The sequence below is a fragment of the Octopus bimaculoides genome, chromosome 8 (assembly GCF_001194135.2).
Source record: "Octopus bimaculoides isolate UCB-OBI-ISO-001 chromosome 8, ASM119413v2, whole genome shotgun sequence".
NCBI lineage: Eukaryota > Metazoa > Mollusca > Cephalopoda > Octopoda > Octopodidae > Octopus > Octopus bimaculoides.
In genome coordinates this window covers 34,902,270-34,909,652 of record NC_068988.1, presented here as the reverse complement: position 1 = coordinate 34,909,652, position 7,383 = coordinate 34,902,270, and the positions used below count along the sequence as shown (strand labels likewise).

General features: G+C 36.5%; 1 protein-coding gene across 1 annotated transcript in view; it reads right to left on the bottom strand.

Annotated features, from left to right (window-relative positions):
* Nucleotides 1-7,383, bottom strand: part of LOC106867420 (zinc finger CCCH domain-containing protein 10-like) — a gene marked incomplete at its 3' end in the record, with an annotated part of 466,330 nt that overhangs the window by 100,226 nt on the left and 358,721 nt on the right. The window contains exon 3 of the mRNA XM_052969910.1: nt 6,098-6,260. The remainder of the gene's footprint in view (nt 1-6,097; nt 6,261-7,383) is intronic.

Here is a 7,383-nt window from a genome sequence, read left to right as displayed (position 1 = left end):
GGCACATAAAAGACGCCATTTCGAGTGTGGCCGTTTTCGTGCGGGTGACACATAAAAGCACCCACTACACTCTCTGAGTGGTTGGCGTTAGGAAGGGCATCCAGCTGTAGAAACTCTGCCAAATTAGATTGGAGCCTGGTGTTGCCATCCGGTTTCACCAGTCCTCAGTCAAATCGTCCAACCCATGCTAGCATGGAAAGCGGACGTTAAACGATGATGATGATGATGATATATATCTTCATCATGTACTCTATCACTCTATCACTCTTCCAGTACTCACTGTCACAGCTATAACTCACATTACTCTCTCCTCTGCTATTCTCTCACAAACAATATATCTGATCCGTTTTCTCTCAGTACCTACACTGCCCTTTTCTCTAATCTCCTTCTTAAAATAAAGGATGTGGGGGGGGGGATGGTCATGTGAACTAAGTAATTTCGTTCATGTTGCTGCACTCTGTAAAGTGGTTGGTGTTAAGGAGATCCTCTAGCCACAGGAGGCTACCAAAACTGAAATGTCTTATTAAGACATGGTCCCTATTTACAAGGGAACAGATAAGGGAATAACAAACCAGTCAATCTATGCCAGCATGGAAAATATACATAAAATGATGATGGTGGTGTCTATTTTACTCTTTGCTTTATTTCTCACCTTCTCTCCTTCTCACAATTCACATACAGCGTATTGACACATACAAGCATTCAAAACTAAAGCTTCATTGTAGCCACTCTGAGTTTCCTTTTCCTTGCATGATATCTGTGCAAGATTATTGCGATGGGTCAGTAATTCTCTTACTCCATGCCAACCAGTGAATGATTTAGTGTATCTCCTTAGTGATATGTACAGTAATTCTTCTAGTAAATGATGACAGCTAAGCCATCAAAAACTTTTTCCCTTCTTCAAGAAGGTGATGTACATGTGGAGTCTGTCCAATAATTTCCAAAGATAAAAGGAAAAAAATTGTAGACCATACTAATTAGAAACTCAGATAAATTTTCTATTAATGCAAATATACTCTAACTATTTAATGTTTAAAATCATTTAATATGCTTTCAATCACATTTATCATATGGACACTATCGTAGACAAATTTAATCTGAAAATACGAAATAACTTGGCTTATTTTATTAACCTTAGAAAAAGATGAAAGGCAAAGTCAACACAGGTGGGATTAAAACTTAGAAGAATCATGGCGGTGGGGAGGAGTATCTTTGGAAAGCAATGTTTATGGGAGATATTTTGTAATAGATAAACCAGTTCTAAAGTACAGAATATGTTCAGCTAAGAAGCCGTTAATAGCATGTTCTGCTTAAATTTTGTCGACAAACTGGTTTATTCAAAGTACTATTCTCTAAAAAAGATGTATTTCCCTTACTTGCAATACTGAACAAACCTGGTTCCATAATCAGTTTAACAGTAAAAGTAGCAAAACAATCATAGTTATTAGGTACCATAATCATTGTTACTATCTTTCTATCCCGTGGGATGACCATTCAAATTTAATTAACTCAAGATTCAACTCATTACCCTCATATTTTCACAAATGCAATCAAAATTGCATCTGGGAAAATACAGTGGTCACTTCCACTTACAGCTTCATCATGCTCATCATCGTCATCAACAACATCAATAACATTATATAGTAACACACACACACATATATATTGTCAGTAAATCATAAATCCCAAAAAGAGGCACACTCTAAGTTATAGAGCAGTAGAGTATACAGATAGATACAACTGGTTTATTGGGATTACCCAGGGTTTCACATCCATAAAGCACTTAGCTTTAAGGTGTTTCTTCAGATCCTAAACTCATTGGTCCATGGCTTCACTAGCAAAGCGGCCATTTGATGGAGAGGCCATAAGCCAATAGGTTTAAGGTCTGAAGAAACGCTGTAAAACTAAGCACTTTATGTGTGTGTGTGTGTGTGTGTGTGTGTGTAACCCCGTAAACTGGCAATTTCTATCTTCATCTATCAATCTATCCATCTATATATATATATATATATATATATATATATATATCATCATCACCATCATCGCTTAAAGTCTGCTTTCCTTGCTGGCATGGATTTGATGGTTTGACTGAGAAGTGGAAAGCCAGGAGGATGCACCAGGTTCCAATCTGTTCTGGCAAGGTTTCTACAGCTGGATGCCCTTCCTAACGCCAACCATTCCAAGAGTGTATTGGGTCATTTTTACGTTCCACCAGCATGGGGGCCAATCAGACGGCACAGGCATTAACCACCAATACCAACTTCAACATTATTTAATGTCCACTTTTCTATGCTTGCATGGGTCAGACAAGTTTTATTGAGGTACATTTTCTATGGCCAGATGCCCTTCTTGTTGTCACCCTTATCTGTTCCCAAATAAAGCAATATTTCCTCCCTGGTTAGACATTTTTGGCAGAATATTGGAAATAATAACATTTCCAACAAACACACAATGCAAAGACAAGGAAACACAAGTAAACACACACTCATTCACAGAAACACACATGATCAAAATGGATGAAGAGTGAAATATTGAAAAGTGGCTTGGCTGAAATTCCCACAGAAAATAATTTTTCTTTGATACAAAGAAATCATTGACAACATGACTTAATTGCCTTTGTTTCTTAAATACAAATATATAATGCACAAGCATAGGCACGTATCTGCTGCTTTCTCCTCGGGTTTACAAGTAACTTGCTAGTACATCTTGGTATACACAAATTATGTAGAAGAAAGTGTGTGTATGAAGAGAGAGAGAGAGAAAGACCCAGAAAGACATAGTCATAAGTACAGGCACAGCTACATGGTTAAGAAGACAGCTTTGCAACTGCATGATTTCAGGAATGGTGTCACCTGTAAATACATTGGGCAAATACTTTCTGCTATAGACCTATAGACCTGGGTTGACCAAAGCCTTGTCAGTGGATTTGGAAGCTAAGTAAAGCTAAAATATTTGGCCATTGGAACATACAAGGATTAGGGGCTACACACACCTTTTATCTTTACTTGCTTCAGTCATTGAACTGTGACCATGCTGGGGCACCACCATGAAGGTTTTTTAGTCAAGCAATTCAACTCCAGTCCTTTCTTTTAACCCCTTAGCATATAAATTGGCCATATCCAATACAAATATTGTACCTGTTTTATGTTCAGACCAGATAGACCTGACCTGACCTTACAATGCCAATCTAAAAATGATTGTCAAATGGTTGTCAAGTGGTTGTGGGGGACAGACACATCCACAATAACATACACACACACACACTGCTTATTTCAGTTTCTGTCTACTAAATCTATGCTTGTGTTGGCACAGGCCTATAGTAAAAGACATTTGCCCATGGTGCCATTCAACCATGTGGTTGCAGACCAAGCTTCTTACTGTACAGCCATACCTGCACCTATACACACACACATCCACATGTACATGTATGCATATATACATGCAAAACCACTATGCTGGTTTAATATTTATCTTTTCCATAACTGCATTGGGTGGGTGTTTGTTTCTGAATATATATATATATATCCATGGAATAGTAATGCTTACATATGAATGTGAGTATATACGTTGGTATTGAAATATACTCCAATAATAAACATTGCCAGTAACATTTTTGTTTTACTTTTAATCTTTTTATTTTCCTATTTCCTTTTTTTTTTTCACCTTTTGGTTCATTGTGGTATCAAATATGTACATCCAGATAACAATAATAATAATAATTATTATTATTATACACAGCACAATAGCTGGAGGTGAGAAAGAGCAATATATAGCATTTACTGGCATAGAGAGACACACTAATTTAGAAAACGGAAACAGAATGTCTCTGTGTAAAAACTAATGCACACGTAATGTTCATCATTATTTAATGCAGACTTTCACATGCTTGCAAGGGTCAGACAGAATTTTTAGAAGCAGAGTTTCTTTATAATGCCAACTCTAAACTGTTTCCAGGTAAGATAATAATATTTCCCTACAGACAGACATATTTTGTGTATGGACGACCAGGATAAAACATTGGCTGCATGGTGATGCTCATTTACAACTATCATGTGAGGTCAAGACAAGCGTATACATACACACACACATGAATATATGACACAGTTCTTCCAGTTTCAGTGTGCCAAATCTACCTGAGACATGACTAAAAGGCATGCTTCTTAACACACAACATGATTGTACCAATAAAATGGCTGTGCCTACACTGTTTATACGCACATCTATAATATAAATTGAACATGGTCAACCGTTGTATCTTGTCTCGAGGTTCATGGCCAAACGGCTGGGTGGATTCACGTGAAAAATGGCACACATGTGGAGACGGGTGCATAGATTGGAACACGAGGGGGTGCAAATTACTTCCTGGAAAGTTCCGAGCAGGGAGGAATTACTTCCTGGAAAGTTCCAAGGACAAATTACTTTCTGGAAATTTCCAAGGAAGGGGATGAATTACTCCGGAAAGTTCCGAGGAGGGGAAAAACTTCATGGTAAGTTCCAAGGAAGGGAAGGAGGGGTGTAATTACTTCCTGGAAAGTTTTGAGGAATGGGTGAATTACTTCCTGGAAAGATGCGACGAGGGAGATGAATTACTTCCTGGAAACTTGCGAGGATTAACTACTTCCTGTAAAGTTCCGAGAATGGGATTTCCTGGAAAGTTCTGATGATTGTATTTCCTGGTAAATTCCGAAGTCTGTCTGGGAAGTTCCGAGGGAATCTTGGAAAGTTCCGATGGTGAACTACTTCCTGGAAAGTTCCGGGGTGGTAATTCCTGGAAAGTTCCAATGATGGGATTTTCTGGAAAGTTCCGATGGCTTCCTGGAAAGTTCCGAGGATGAACTACTTCCTGGAAAGTTCACAGGATGGTATTTCTTTGAAAGCTCCGAGGCCTTCCCGGAATGTTCTGAGGATGAACTACTTCCTGGGAAGTTCCGATGATGGTACTTCCTGGAAAGTTCTGAGGACTTCAAGGAAAGTTCCGCATGATAATCAAAATTTACACTCCCATGTTCTACAGGCAATCATCTTGAATGAACCGGCCGCTGGTCAAGATGTTCTTATAACTTCAATGTCCCTCCCTCCAATACAACCTACAAATTTAAGCAGCTTCAATTTCCTATCAAATTCCCCTTTCAATGGCAATAAAAAAGGCACATTGAAAATGGTTGGTTTAAATCGCACAGAGCAAGTGTTCTCCCATGTTGGCAGGCCACAAAGTCTATACATTTGTGCATCAGAAGTGTAAATGAGAAACGTTGCCTACAAAGAAGCACTCCACTGAAAAGTCATAAACCCTAATCCATTCCCAGAAAAATAGTTTACTTGTAAAATTTATAATACTCATAAATGAATTGCAGTAAAACAACAGTAGAATGTAAAGAATAATTTATGTAAAGTAAAAAGAATATCAAGATCATTTATATTAAAAAATATTATTATAATCATTTTCTGAATCACTTTCACTCACACTAGGTTCACGCATATCATCTCTTATAGATGTAATTACTGATTCACAAGTACTTGTAGATGGACTTGCAAATTTCTTTTTAAAAAACAAGCCTAGTGTTGTTTGCTAACAAGAAGCTTTTTTACACTCTGAAAATTTCTCAGAAACATGCAGCATTTGTTATGGTAGTAGAAATTTTTGCACTTCATTCAAAATTTGGATCTTTTGCTGGAAAAATTTCAGCTTGGCATACAAAAGTAAGCTGAAAAATAAAACTTGTAAACTTGGGGTCTCGTAAAGTGAGGTATTACTGTGTATGTATATATATATATATATATAAAACTTTAGGCATACACAATATTAATGCTGTTAAAGAAGATGAATCTAGATATATAATTCCATAAAGAATAACCCATGTCTAACTATGTGATATAGCAGTGTTGAATTTACTATCAACTATAACTTATATCGATGCGATCAGATATGGACTGATTTGATCAAACACTAGTGTTTATGCTAGAGTAGAATTCTCTAGTATATGTGACTAAGTATTTTCTTATCGCAAACCATACCATGTAATTATCGTATGTATGCACATCTAATATGTATAGTTTGTATAAGATTCACAAAAAAATATAATCAAAATATACATACCATAGATAGTAAAGACCTTGTCATGTTATATATCCACTTTAGTTATATGTATATAAATATACATACACACATAAATGTGTGAGTGAATGAGTGTGCATATGTTTAAAACTGTATATACTTTGAGTAAGTAAGTATATATCCTCGGAGTTCAGCAAGGATGATTCTGTAATTATAAGAAAACAGGATTATAATTAATAAAAACTCAAAATAAAAATTAGAAAAACAGATTAATTAGCATAAGTCAATCATTTTATGTCAAGCAGTGAGTCTGCAGAACTGGTTGGGTTGACTTTATTTTGTTGTCGATCAGTCCAATATCAACCCTGAGAGAGCACACAATGAGGCTTACATTATCTAATATGCCCTTCCTTTTTCTTTTTTTTTTAAGAGACAGGGTATAATTTGAGAAAGATCAGGCTGTTATTTCTGGCAGTTTAAGGGTTTACATATAAGCTCATTAATCTAGTTGTGTTTAGATTACATTTTTGGCCAATTCCTGAACAACATATGCGTAATAAAGTTAAGCAATAATTAAAGAGAGAAGCACAATTGTAAAGTTTAAGAATGTATACTCTGTTTAAAGGAAAACAGCATTTTGGTGAGATAAACTCAATGCATTAGCAGACTGTTGTTATTTTTCAGTAGCCTCTGTTTAGACCTTCATTAGAAAATCGATTAGCATTTCACATTGTGGCCACCTTTTTACATGGAGGGTCAATTTATGCTGAAATTTTTGACGAAAAACAAAAAGATATTCTCATTTTGCAAATAAATGGTAAAATGTTTGTTGAGAGAGAGAGAGAGAGAGAGAGAAATAGAGAAAGAGAGAGAAAGAGAGAGGGATACATTTGGTTATCAAAGAGAAACATTGTGTTCTCTCAAAACAACTTTTTAGAACACTAACAAATATAGCAATTCTCTGTAGACTTCCCATATGCTTTAATCCATAGTCAAAGCTATTGCTGTCTTCAGATCCAGCTTCAATGCTAATTTTATCCTCTCAAAAGCTATAAATACAAAGAAAATGGATAGCATAAAGGGATAAAGAAATATCTGACAGAGAGGGGAGAGGGGGAAGGAGTTAGAATGGGGAAGGGGATGAGGACAGAGGAGGAAGGAGAAAAGGAAGAAAGATATAGTCAGCTGACTGAACAATGCATGGCTAAAGCTGTGTGGTCAGAGAAAGAACAAACCATTTTCTCCATGCCAATATTCCCTATTCTATAAGAAGAGCCCATACATCATACACACACACACACACACACACACACACACACACACACACA